The following is a 13,361-nucleotide window of genomic DNA, read 5'->3' as shown; positions in this document are numbered from 1 at the left end:
AGGCGGGCTGCGCCTGACGCCGCCCACTGGGTTGAGGCCATGATCAGTAACTGGGCAGGTGGGGTGGTGGGGAGCAGCACCTGACGCCACCTGCGGGGTCCAGACCGCTATCAGGGACGGACAGGCGGGGGCGGGGGGGGGGGGGCTGCGCCTGATGCTGTCTGTGGGGTCCAGGCAGCCATCTGGGTCAGGCAGGCCTGGTGGGCAGTGCCTGATGCCACCATGGGGTCCAGGCCGCCATTGGTAAATGGACAGGCCGGGCGGGCAGCGCCTGACGCCACCCGTGGGGTCCAGGCAGCCATCGGGGTTGGGCAGGCCTGGAGGGGTCCAGGCCGCGATTGGTAAACGGGCAGGCCTGGCGGGCTGCGCCTGACACCACCGAGGGGTCCAGGCCGCCATCAGGGACCTGGGTAGGTGGGGGTGGCCAGGGTTTCCGGGATCACTGTCTGCCCCTGGGCCGCCTGTGGATACCGGTGGAACAGGCCGGGGTTGAACATTTTAATGAAAATGGGGTGCCTGTGTCCCGGCCCACTGCGCCCCATCCCTGGTGAGGAGAGGGCAGTGGGCAGTTAGCGGATACCAGGGCTTGGAAGGGACTGGGAGCAACCTGCAGGCATGCTACCAGGAAGAGGTGCTGAACCATGATGATGCAGAGGGCTGGCTGATGGAGGCGCGCAAAGGTGCAGATGAGTCAGCTCTCGTTGGCGCTGAGCTTGAAAAGCACATCGACAGCCTGATGGACTAAATCACCTTTCTGAAGAAGGTGCATGAAGAGGAGATCCCCGAGCTGCAGGCACAGATCCAGTACGCTCAGATCTCCGTGGAGATGGACATGTTCTCCAAGTCCGACCTCTCTGCCTCGCTCAAGGACATCCGTGCCCAGTACAAGAAGCTGGCTGCCAAGAACATGCAGAATGCAGAAGAATGGTACAAGAGCTGCTTCACCATGCTGACCAAGAGCAATGCCAAGAACACCTATGGGGTGCGCGCCGCCAAGGAGGAGGTGTCTGAAAGCCGCCGCCTGCTCAAGGCCAAGACCCTGGAGATCAAAGCATGCCGGGGCATGAACTAAGCTCTGGGAAAGCAGCTGCGAGAGCTGGAGGATAAGCGGAACTCCGATGTTAGTGCTGTGCAAGACACAATCAACAAATTAGAAAATGAGTTGAGAACCACAAAGAGTGAAATGGCATGATATTTAAAAGAATACCAGGACCTCCTCAATGTGGCTTTGGACATTGACATTGCAGCTTACAGGAAACTCTTGGAAGGTGAGGAGACCCAGCTCAGTTTCACCAGCATGGGAAGCATAGCCAGCGGCTACTCCCAGAGTTCCCAGGTCTTTGGTCGATCTGCCTACGGTGGTTTACAGACTAGCTCCTACTTGATGTCCGCTCGCTCCTTCCCTTCTTAATACACCAGCCACGTCCAGGAGGAGCAGATCGAGGTGGAGGAGCCATTAAGGCTGCAAAAGCCGAGGAAGCTAAGGATGAACTCCCCTCTGAAGGAGAAGCTGAAGAGGAGGAGGAGGAGAAGGAAGTGGCTGAGGAAGAGGAAGGAGAGGAAGAGGAAGAAGGTGCCAAGGAAGAATTTGAAGATGCAAAGGAGGAAGAAGAAGGAGGTGAAGGTGAAGGAGAAGATGCCCAAGAAGCTGAGGATGAGAAGAAAGATGAAGGTGCTGGGGAGGAGCAAGCAACCAAGAAAAGATTGAGCCCCCCTTTCCTTAATTATTTCAGGAATAATCCTCCTGAAACCAGGTCAACCCCATCACCAACCAAGCAGTTGAGTTCCCGATACTATATGAATTAAGAAGTCAATATATGTATCATTCTGAGGTGACTCAGGTTGGACATTAAATGTTGTGCTATGACTTTTCTCCTTATGCAGAGTATCTGTTTGCTTGCAGAGTGGCTTCCTGGCTTGCTGCCAGCCTGTGCATGGTCCACGCTTATGAGTTCAGGATCTATGACAATGTGAATAATTCAGATGTTTATAATAAAAACACATGAATACATGAATTCACTGATATTAATGTTAAACTTCATGGAAAAAATAGTCCTTTGAATATTTGGTGGTTAGAAATTAAAGACCTCAACTCATGTGCAATAAACAGTAAATAAAGTTACTCTGAATGACAAAAAAAAAAAAAAATACATTAGGGGCCAGGAAACGTTCAAAGAACTGGGGAACCATTCCCAAATCAGGAAGGGAAGTCACAGGGTGTATATTATTGCTATGAATACAGTATTTCCTACTACTTACAACATATACAATGTAATATATTAGATGCCTTCCTATTACATGAAGTATGTATTCTCAGAGAGTAATACTGATACATATGTTATAGTTATGGCACTATGTCATATCCTATCTATATTAATAAAAGGGTAATATGCTAATTAGACCATGAGACCTTCCAGAAGTCCTTCCAGACAAAGCCATGGTGGCTGGGCCAAGGCAGAGGTGGTTAGGGGTGATCAGGCCAGGAGGGGAAGGCAGTTGGGGGTGATCAGGCTGGCAGGGGGGGCAGTTGGGGGTGAGCAGGCCGGCAGGTAGAGTGGTTAGGGGTGATCAAGCAGGCAGACAGGTGAGTGGTTAGGAGCCAGCAGTCCCAGATTGTGAGGGGGTTGTCCAATGGCCAGTTTAGGCCCGATCCCACAGGGGTCTCAGATTGGAGAGGATGCAGGCCGGGCTGAGAGACACCCCCCTCCCCCCCGTGCACAAATTTTGTGCATCAGGCCACTAGTTGTGTTTATAATTGTCAAATTTTAATGTTTGTATAGTCATTTATTTGTTTATGAATTCACTCAACAGTCTGGTATTGAGGAACACAGGCATATTATTACCTTACTAGAGGCCCGGTGCATGAATTCATGCACAGGTGGGGTCCCTCAGCCTGGCCTGTGGGATCAGGCTGAAATCAGCTCTCCAACATCCCCAGAGGAGTCCTGGATTGTGAGAAGGTGCAGGCCAGGTCGAGGGACCCCACTGGTGCATGATTGGGGCTGGGGCCGGGGCCGGGGAGGGATGCGGGAGGTTGGCCAGCCGGGGAGGGACCACAGGAGGGCTCCAGGGTGTGTCTGGCCCATCTCTCTCAGTCCTGATCAGCCAGACCCCAACAGCAAGCTAACCTACGGGTCAGAGCATCTGCCCCTGGTGGTCAGTGCACGTCATAGTGAGTGGTTGAGCAGCCTTAGCATCTCATTAGCATATTACACGTTGATTGGTTGAACGGATGACTGGACGACCAGACCCTTAGCATATTAGGCTTTTATTATATAGGATTGGGAGATAGTTTGGCAGAAGGAAAACTAAAGATGGGAGACCAGTTAGGCAAGGAAAGCTGCATGCCTAAAACAGGGTGGTTAGTGTGAGATGCAAAGAAAGGGACACAATCAAGAGATATCCTGAGAATATAAAGAAGAGAATTTGATGACTTTTCATGGGTAGTTATGCCTAATATGTAGTAGATAATGTGGTAATGTAGATTTCACAACAGTAAACAAAATGCACCTTCTCATTCCCCAAACCTCCAACAAACCTCACTCATGCCTCACTCTCAACTGATGGTCTGGAAAATGGAAGCAATCAGAAGAGAATTTAGTCACAGCCCCACCTCCAAGTCTCCTAATATCTCTATACCTTATAACAGATATTCTGTCTTTCCTCCTGTTAAAATGGAAGACCTGTCCACCCCTTCATGTGTGTCCTGAATCTCATCCCCTGTCACCTCCTCAAGGACATCACTCTCATAAATGCCCAGCTGTTCTGCACCATCAAAATTTCCCCCTCTAATGGATCATTGTAATCAGCACAGAAATATTCTGTTATTCTTTCATCTTAAACAAACATGCCCTTGATCTCAGCACTCCCTCCATTCACCACCCCATATCTCTGCTAAAATTTAAGAAGGGAAAGGAAAAAAAGAAAAAAAAGAAAACCTTCAGATAGTTATCTACCTTGATATCCAGACTTCCTCTCCTTGAATTCTCTCTAGAAACCAATCCAGTTAGGTTTTTGTCCTAACAACTCTACCAAAACTGCTCCAGTAATTGTCACCAATGCCGCCCCCGCTCCCCCCGCCATTGTAAGATCCAAAGACAGGGCCAGTTTTATGGCATGCAACCTATGGAACAGCACTGGTCCACGTGCTTAGAAGAGCCCAGTGCTTGGCTTAATGCTCTGCTGTTGCCATCCTGAAATTCTTAATAACTTTTAAAAAAGGGGCCCCACATTTTCATTTTTTCACTGGACCCAGAAAATTATGTCGCTGGCTCTATCCAAAAGTCATTCTGAGTTCTCATTGTTCTATTTAGCAGCATTTGCTCCAACTGATCACACACTTCTTGAAACCCTTTGTTTACATGGCTTGTGAGCACCATGCTTTTGGTTCTCCTATCTCTCTGGCTCTCTTACCTGATTAGTCCTCATTTTCCTGACCTCTAAAATGTTGAGTATTCAAGAGTTCAGATCTCAGTGTTTTCCTCTTCTCCAGCTACATTTCTCTCTCAGTAATTTTATTTAGTTTCATGATATTAAATAGCATTTAAATACTAATGCACTTCACACACATTTACACCTCTGAGTCAGAAATTCTCTTCTGAACTCCTAAGTTTCTATAAACAATTCTTTACTCAATACAGGGTGGGGCAATGGTAGGTTTATAGTTGTTAGTATGGAAAATAATACAATAATTAATAGTAATAGAAGAATAAACTGTGTTTTGCGTATTCACAACTGTAAGCCTACTTTTGCCCCATTCTGTATATCTACTTGGATGTTCCTTAGATAGGATGACTCAGCATTTGTCTGGGACAGTCTGATTTATACCCATTGTTTATAAATAGTATTCTCTTTCTCACTCAAAAGTGTAATCTTATATAATAAAAGGGTAATATGCAAATTAACCGTCACTCTGTCACAAAGATGGTGGCACCCATAGCCACAAGATGGCAGCACCCAGTCATCTCAGCCCCGCTGGAGTCCTCCAGCCCCGGGGCGGGGGGGGGGGGGGGATGGCCGCTGAGAGCAGGCAGCGTGAGCGGCCTGGCGGAATGCTTGCTTTGTTGCCATGGCGACGAGGCAAGTGTTCCGTGCGTGGCCACGGATGGTTCTCTGTGCCATGGAGAGCCTCTGGGCAGCAGATATGGAGTGGCCAGGCTCCGCAGAGAGCTACTGGCGCACAGATTCGTGCGCAGGGCTACTAGTAGTTTGTATAAGAAATTATATGGTCACCCTACCTAGATATCTCACATTGAACATGTTAAAAAGGAACTCCTGGTTTTCTCCCAAGCCTGCCACACTCTTCTTGATCTCAGTGAAGGACATCACTGTTCATGCAGCTTCTTAGAACCAGAGGCTGACTTACTGTGTAGGTAATAAAGTCTCCAGGTCTCCTTCCTTTCATGTGTCCTGCTAAGACCCTAAGAGCAGATATGTATTCCTATATGGTTTTATAAAATTTATGAAGTAAGATATAAATTATTCTGATGTTAAGAAGCAAATTTGAAAAAGATTCTTTGGAAAGGTTCTTTAAAACAAATGAAAATGTACAGACTCCTGACTTGGCTGACTATGAAAGGTACTCCTTTTGTCATCTTTAAATTTATTTATTAAAGCAGAGAGAGAAAATTCAGGTAAAAAATTAATGAAATATAAAGCCAAAGTGATAAAGATTAGTGATTGAATCAATAGAAATTATCCTGACATTGAGAGAAGTGAATTGAAACATTTTTTCCAGGTTATGCCAAAAGCAGTAATTCATTAAGAGAAAGATATAAATTTTGAATAGAAGCAATGAGTAGGCTCTTGGATTGTTTAAGAGTCCAAATAGTGAAGAAAAGTGAATCATATGATGTATCAAGGGAAGATTTAAAATTTTTGCTGATTTGATACAAAATACTGACACTGATGAAGGTAACATAAAACTAATAATAATGCCACTACCATGAGCACATTGACGCCAAAGTGGTTAATGAGTGTCATCAATTCAAATAGTATTTAATATTAGTCACTGTACAAGAAAATTTGAAATACTCTGAAGTCTTACAACTCATAAATTAAATAAACTTAATAGAATTTACTCAAATTTGACAAATCCATCAACTATATATGACATTACCAATAATATATTGAGAAGGTGGTAAAACAAACAAATAAACAAAAAAAAACTATAGGCAAAAAGATAGTATAGCAGTGTACCAGGCAGTTTATTTAATGAGTATAATGTTATTTTCCTGGATTTGTGTCATGTTTGTGATATTTGTCACCTTTTAAAAAAGTAAATGATTTATTGTGATACCTTTTCTCATCCCATAACAACTGTTACCCTCTATTGTTGTATAACAAATTATCCAAAAACTTAAATAATAACACGTATTATTTCACATCTGTGAGTCAAGAATTCAGAAGTGTCTTAACTTGGAGGTTCTCATTCAGGGTCTTTCAGGAGGCTGCAGTTAAGATGTCGTCTGGGGCAGCATGCATGCCAAGGCTTGACTGAGGCTGGAGGATCTATTTCCAGATGGCTCAAAACCAACTATGCTAGCTGATGATGGGAAGCCTCAGTTTCTCCCCACATGGACCTCTTAATTTGGTTTCTTACAACATGATAGCTGACCTCCCCTAGAGTGGTAAGTGATTCAAGAAAGAGCAAGATAAATGCCACAAAGTTGTTTTATGTTGTTGTTTTTGTTTGATCATTTAGCTTCAGGAGTCACATACCATCATTTTGGCACTATTCTACTGATTACAAAGCTCAGGCCTGTTAGTGTGTGAAGGGACTACTCAAGGTCATAAATATCAGGAAGCAAGAATCATTAAAGGTAGTCTTGAAGGCTTGCTACCACAGTCTTCCCTCTGGCCACGAAAGATTCAGCCCCCCGCAACCATTCCCACCCTGGACAAGCCCCCACCACCCTAGTGTCTGTGTCTATTGGTTGTGCTAATATGCATGCATACAAGTCCTTTGGTTGCTCTCTAATGCGCCCCCCTCCCCCCATTCCCTGCCATTTGTCTCTGGATCTATTTTTGTTCATCAAATTACATTGATCATTATATCCCACATAAGAGTGATATTTATCTTTCTCCGACTGGCTTATTTCGCTTAGCATAATGCTCTCCAGTTCCATCCATGTTGTTGCAAATGTTAAAAATTCCTTCTTTTTTATAGTGGCATAGTATTTCATTGTGTAGATGTACCACAGGTTTCTAATTCACTCATCTGCTGATGGGCACTTAGGCTGTTTCCAAATCTTAGCTATTGTAAATTGTGCTGCTATGAACATAGGGGTGCATATATCCTTTCTGATTGGTGTTTCTGATTTCTTGGGATATATTCCTAGAAGTGGGATTACTGGGTCAAATGGCAGTTCCATTTTTAATTTTTTGAGGAAACGCCATACTGTTTTCTCAGTATGCATTCCCACCAGTCTGCATTCCCACCAGCAGTGCACGAGGAAGAAAGGTTCTTCTTGATACAAAGACCTGTCAACTAAAGAGATAACCTACCTGCTCTCCACATGCCCAATATGCAATAGAGGGAAAGGCATAGCTATTATAACCATTGTAGGCATCTCGCTCAAGAGGGGAAAAAAACTGGGAGGCACCCTAGTCCCAAGAAATTCTGAAAATTAGCTAGGCAAATGGAAGTTTCTTGATTAGTTTCAAATCTTCCTCCTGCCCAGGAATTATTCTGCGTGATCCTTGGCTCTGCCTCCTGTGCTCTTGGTTCAACCATCTGAGTCCCTGTTTGAAGTTGCATAGTTTTCTCAACCTGTTTCCCATCTGGAGAAGTTTGGGGATTCAAAGTCCTCTTTTCATGTTGTACTTTTCTGTCCTTTTCAATACAAGCTAGCAGTATTTTTTCCAATATAATTCTTTTAAAAACTGTGTGAATATACTATGAATCTTATTGGGGGTTCACTCCATTAGATAAAATCTTGAGATAAGCAGTTTTCTAACTTGGGCTGTGGCTGAAACTGATGAGGAGCATCACTCCTAAGCTTCTTAAAAGCCTTATTGTTTAGCTAAAATTTCAGGGGTCCTCAAACTACGGCCCTCGGGCCACATGCGGCCTGCCGAGGACATTTATCCGGTCCGCTGGGTGCCGCTGCCTGTCCTGCTTAGCAGCCGACTCGTCCCCCGCAGTGCGCATAGGAATTTGTTTATAGTTGTTTTTTTTTTTAAAATACATTTTATTGATTTTTTTACAGAGAGGAAGGAAGAGGGATAGAGAGTTAGAAACATTGATGAGAGAGAAACATCGATCAGCTGCCTCCTGCACACCTCCTACTGGGGATGTGCCCGCAACCAAGTTACGTGCCCTTGACCGGAATCGAACCTGGGACTTTTCAGTCCGCAGGCTGACGCTCTATCCACTGAGCCAAACCGGTTTTGGCAATAGTTTTTTTTTTTTTTTAAACTATAGTCTGGCCCTCCAACAGTCTGAGGGACAGTGAACTGGCCCCCTGTTTAAAAAGCTTGAGGACCCCTGAACTCCCTGAACTAAATGGACCTGTGAAGCACTGTGTTGCATTTTTTGAGGTCTTAATTTTACAGAAACAGTCTGATCTCTGTCTTTATATCCCGTTTTTTTGACAGTGAACAGGATTTGATCCTTGCCCCTGAGCGATCCCTCAAGTTTAGCAATGTCTGCCATCTGGAGATGTTGAGAATTCTCAGAACCTGCAGACTGGCTACTGTTTTTTTAATATTTCTTGTTTTATTGAGATATACATTTTATTTATGTTTTTTTGAGATAGAATTGACATATAACATTATATAAATCCAAGGTGTACAACATAATGATTTCATATATGTATATATTGTGAAATGGTTACGATAAGTTTGGTTAACATCAATCACCTCACATAGTGACATTTTTTTTTCTTTTTTTTTTTTATGGTGCTTCGCTTTATTGTGCTCCACAGAAGTTGCCTTTCTTTCTTCCTTCCTTCCTTCCTTTTTTCCTTCCTTCCTTCCTTCCTTCCTTCACTCCTTCCTTCCTTCCTTCCTTTCTTTCTTTCTTTCTTTCTCTCTCTCTTTCTTTCTTTCTTTTAATCTTTATTGTTCAGATTATTACAGTTGTTCCTCTTTTTTTCCCCCCATAGCTCCCCTCCACTCGGTTCCCACCCCACCCTCTGCCCTTACCCTCCCCGCCTTCCCCCCCCCCCCGTCCTCATCCATAGGTGTACGATTTTTGTCCAGTCTCTTCCCGCACCACCCACACCCCTTTCCCCCCAAGGATTGTCAGTGCACTCCCTTTCTATGCCCCTGATTCTATTATATTCACCAGTTTATTCTGTTCATCAGATTTTTTATTCACTTGATTTTTAGATTCACTTGTTGATAGATATGTATTTGCTATCACTTTGTTGTTCATAATTTTTATCTTTACCTTTTTCTTCTTCTTCCTCTTCTTAAAGAATACCTTTCAGCATTTCATATAATACTGGTTTGGCGGTGATGAACTCCTTTAGATTTTATCTGTGAAGCTCTTTATCTGCCCTTCAATTCTGAATGATAGCTTACTGAGTAGAGTAATCTTGGTTGTAGGTTCTTGCTATTTATCACTTTGAATATTTCTTGCCAATTGTATGGGTGCTCCCTTGTAGGTAACTGTTTTTCTCTTGCTGCTTTTAAGATTCTCTCTTTGTCTTTTGCCCTTGGGCATTTTAATTATGATGTGTCTTGGTGTGGTCCTCTTTGGATTCCTTTTGTTTGGGGTTCTCTGCACTTCCTGGACTTGTAAGTCTACTTCTTTCACCAGGTGGGGTAAGTTTTCTGTCATTATTTCTTCAAGTAGGTTTTCAATATCTTGCTCTCTCTCTTCTTCTGGCACCCCAATAATTCGGATGTTGGTATGCTTGAAGTCATTCCAGAGGCTCCTTACACTGTATTCATATTTTTGGATTCTTTTTTCTTTTTTGCTTTTCTGGTTGGGTGTTTTTTGCTTCTTTGCATTTCAAATCTTTGACTTGATTCTTACGATCCTCTAGTCTGCTGTTGGATCTCTGTATATTATTTTTTATTTCAGTCAGTGTATGCTTAATTTCTAGTTGGTCCTTTTTCATATCCTCAAGGGTCTCGCTAAATTTATTGGACTTTTCTAGAAAATTCTTGAAAAATCTTATAACCATGGTTTTGAACTCCATATGCAGTCGTTTGCTTTCCTCCATTTCTTTCATTTGTGACCTGTTTCATTGTCTCCACATTTTGACTGCTTCCCTGAGTTGATAGAGTGGCTTTGTGTGCTAGTTGTCCTATAGGGCCCAGTGGCTCAGCATCCCCAGTTACCTGAGGTGGACACTCTTGGTGCACCCCTTTGAGGGCTGTGTACACAGTCTTGTTGTAGTTAAGCCTTGATTGTTGTTGGTATCACTGGGAGGAATTGACCTCCAGGCCAATTGGCTGTGAGGATCAGCTGTGTCTATGTTGGGAGAACTTCTGTGCTAGAGACACCCTTATGAGGCAAGACTTGCTTAAGTGGGGCTTTGGTGCTCACTGAGTCTGCCCCCTGAGTGTGTCCCTTATGGATCTGAGGAGTTGTAATCTGGATGGTCCTACTCTGACCCCTGGGTACACTGGCTCTTGGATCTCCAAGGAGGTGCTAATTTAGCCCAGCAGGAGCTACAGAGAGATCTGCAGATTCCTCTTCTTTGTTTGGGTTTTGGAGGTGTCCAGATGAGGCCCAGCTGTGAAGCAATGCAAGCTGTTGTGGGGCCTTGGGCCTTCTTTTGGATGTTCTGAGTCTCTCTTTCTCAGCTGCAGTTTGATAGGTAAGTTTAGAATTCAAGGGACCAGGCCATTCATATGCAAAAGCCTCTGCACACAGCTTGGGTGGGGCAGAGTTTCAGGGCGGTGCAAACAGCAATGGCTTCCCGTCAGCCCTGCCCTAAGAGGCCCCTGGGTCTCAGTGTCCCTCGGTAATCGCTGCAAGCACCTCTGAGAGAAAGCCTCCCTCGAGTTCCACCCACTTACAGGCAGTCCAGTTTCTCCCCATATGAGTCTGGGTCCCCAGAGTCTTGCCCAGAACTGGAGTTCAGAGCAGTCGGGAGCTTGTGTCTCCCTCCAGCTTGAAAAAGCCAGCCACGTACTCAGTTGCCAGCCCTCTCCGCGCTAACGCCTCCGTACCTCTGCCTTCTGCACCTCTTTTGAGTCTCAGTGTGCTTTTCTCTTTCCTTCTAGTTGTAGAATTTCCACTCAGCCAGTCTTCCTGTGATTCTAGATGATGTCCGTTTTGTCTTTTAGTTGTAGTTTTGAAGTTGTTGTGTGAGGCAGCAAGTTCAGGTGTTTACCTATGCTGCCATCTTGGTTTCTCCCATTTTTTTTTCTTATGATGAGAACTTTTAAGATTTACTCTCTCTACCTGGCCAATTTGGCTCAGTGGATAGAGCATCGGCCTGTGGACTGAAGGGTCCCAGTTTTGATTCTGGTCAAGGGCACATGCCTGGGTTGTGGGCTTGATCCCCAGGGGGATGGGGCAAGCAGTAGGCAGCCAATCAGTGATTCTCTCTCATCATTGATGTTTCTATCTCTCTCTCCCTCTCCCTCTCTCTGAAATAAATAAAAATAATAAATAAAAGATTTACTCTCCCAGCAACTTTTGAATTTTAAGTCTGGCTCCTTTTTGTTAAAAACTGGGAGGTACCCTGGTCCTTTCTTAAACTTAGCATTCTCTTGCCACATTTTATTATCAACAGCAAGAAGACATTAGGAGGCAACCTCAACACCCTGCCTAAAAATCTCTATAGCTAGATCACCCAGTTCCCTGCATATATTTCCTACTTTCCCTATTAGCACAGGTGACAGTGTTGTTAAACTTTCAACCCCTATATAACAAGGATCCTCTTTTCTTCAGTTTCCAATAACATTTTCTCACTTTCTTTTAAACCATCTGCAGCTTCCTTAAATCCCATCAGGATTCTACTAACAGTCTTGTTAATGTTCTTTAGGTTTTCTCTAACATCTCCTCAATATCCTTCTAGTTTCTGCTCATTACCTAGTTCCAAAGCTTCTCTATATTTTAGAGTTTTATTATGGTAGCACTCCATTCCTGGCACCAAAAAGCGGTATTACATATCTCTCCGGCAAAACAAATTAGCCAAAAACTTAGTGTCTTAAAATAATAACCATGTATTACCTCACACAAGTTTCTGTGGGTCAGGAATTCAGGAATGGCTTAGCTGAGTGGTTCTAATTCAGGATCTCTTATGACACTTCAGTCAAGACATCTGGGACCATCTTGGAGGAAGGCCACACTCATTAAACATAAAAATAAAAATTTTACCTTCACACCTCATTTTCATTTGTAATTTTATATTTATTACATGTATACTTTTTCATTTCCACAGCACTTGGATCTCCAATAACAGTTTTTAAAAATTTTAAAGTATATCTTTATTTATTGCAGAGAGGAAGGGAGAGGGAGAGAAACATCAATGATGAGAGAGAATCATTGATTGGCTGCCTCCTGCATGCCTCCTATTGGGGATCGAGCAAGTAACCCGGGCCTGTGCCCTTGACCAGAATCAAACCCCGGACCCTTCAGTCCACAGGCCAAAGCTCTATCCACTGAGAAAAACCGGCTAGGGCAATAATAACACTTTTTTTAAAAAAAAAATTATTTTACAGAGAGAAAGGGAGAAAAAGAGAAAACATCGATGTGAGAGAAACATCCATCAGCTGCCTCCCACATGAGCCCCAACTGGGGATCAAACCCGCATCATGGGTATGTGCCCTGATCCAGAATCAAACCCGCCACCTTTTCATGTAAGGAATGACCCTCCAACCAACTGAGCTACATAGACCAGGGCGGATCTCCAATAACTCTTGACTTTTCTCCTTGTCTCATACCCCAAAGTTGGTCTGTTAGTACCTCTTATTAGGTATACCTTCAAAATACACTGAGTGGCCAGATTATTATGATCTCTGAATGCATAATAATCTGGCCACTCAGAGGCCTGGTGCATGAATTCATGCATGGGTGGGGTCCAGCCAGCCTGGCCAGGGGGAGGGGACATGGGCGGTTGGCCGGCCTGCCTGCTGGTCAAACTCCTGGTCGAGGGGACAATTGGCATATTAGCCTTTTATTATATAGGATATACACTGAGTGGCCAGATTATTATGCATTCAGAGATCATAATAATCTGGCCACTCAGTGTATATCCCAAATTCCTTCACATATCACAACCTCTGCTGTTACCATGCTTCTTCAAATCAAAGTCGTCTCTCACAGAGATTACTGCAATAGTCTTTTACTTAGTCTTCCTGCTTCTATCTTTGTTCTCCTGTAGTCTATTGTCAACACAGCAAAGTGGTTATTTAAAATAAAAGTCATATCATGTTACTATTTTGTTCAAATC

The 13,361-nt window shown here is 43.9% G+C and overlaps 1 pseudogene across 1 annotated transcript in view; it reads left to right on the top strand.

Annotated features, from left to right (window-relative positions):
* Positions 1–222: 222 nt before the first annotated feature.
* Positions 223–13,361, top strand: part of LOC308240164 (neurofilament light polypeptide-like) — a 93,591-nt pseudogene continuing 80,452 nt past the window's right edge. Inside the window, exons 1-2 of the transcript in view lie at positions 223–243; positions 614–1,754. The product of the transcript in view is annotated as a neurofilament light polypeptide-like (transcript). The remainder of the gene's footprint in view (positions 244–613; positions 1,755–13,361) is intronic.

The sequence above is a fragment of the Plecotus auritus genome (genome assembly GCF_963455305.1).
Source record: "Plecotus auritus genome assembly, chromosome: X".
NCBI classification, from domain to species: domain Eukaryota; kingdom Metazoa; phylum Chordata; class Mammalia; order Chiroptera; family Vespertilionidae; genus Plecotus; species Plecotus auritus.
This window is presented reverse-complemented; position numbering and strand designations above follow the sequence as displayed.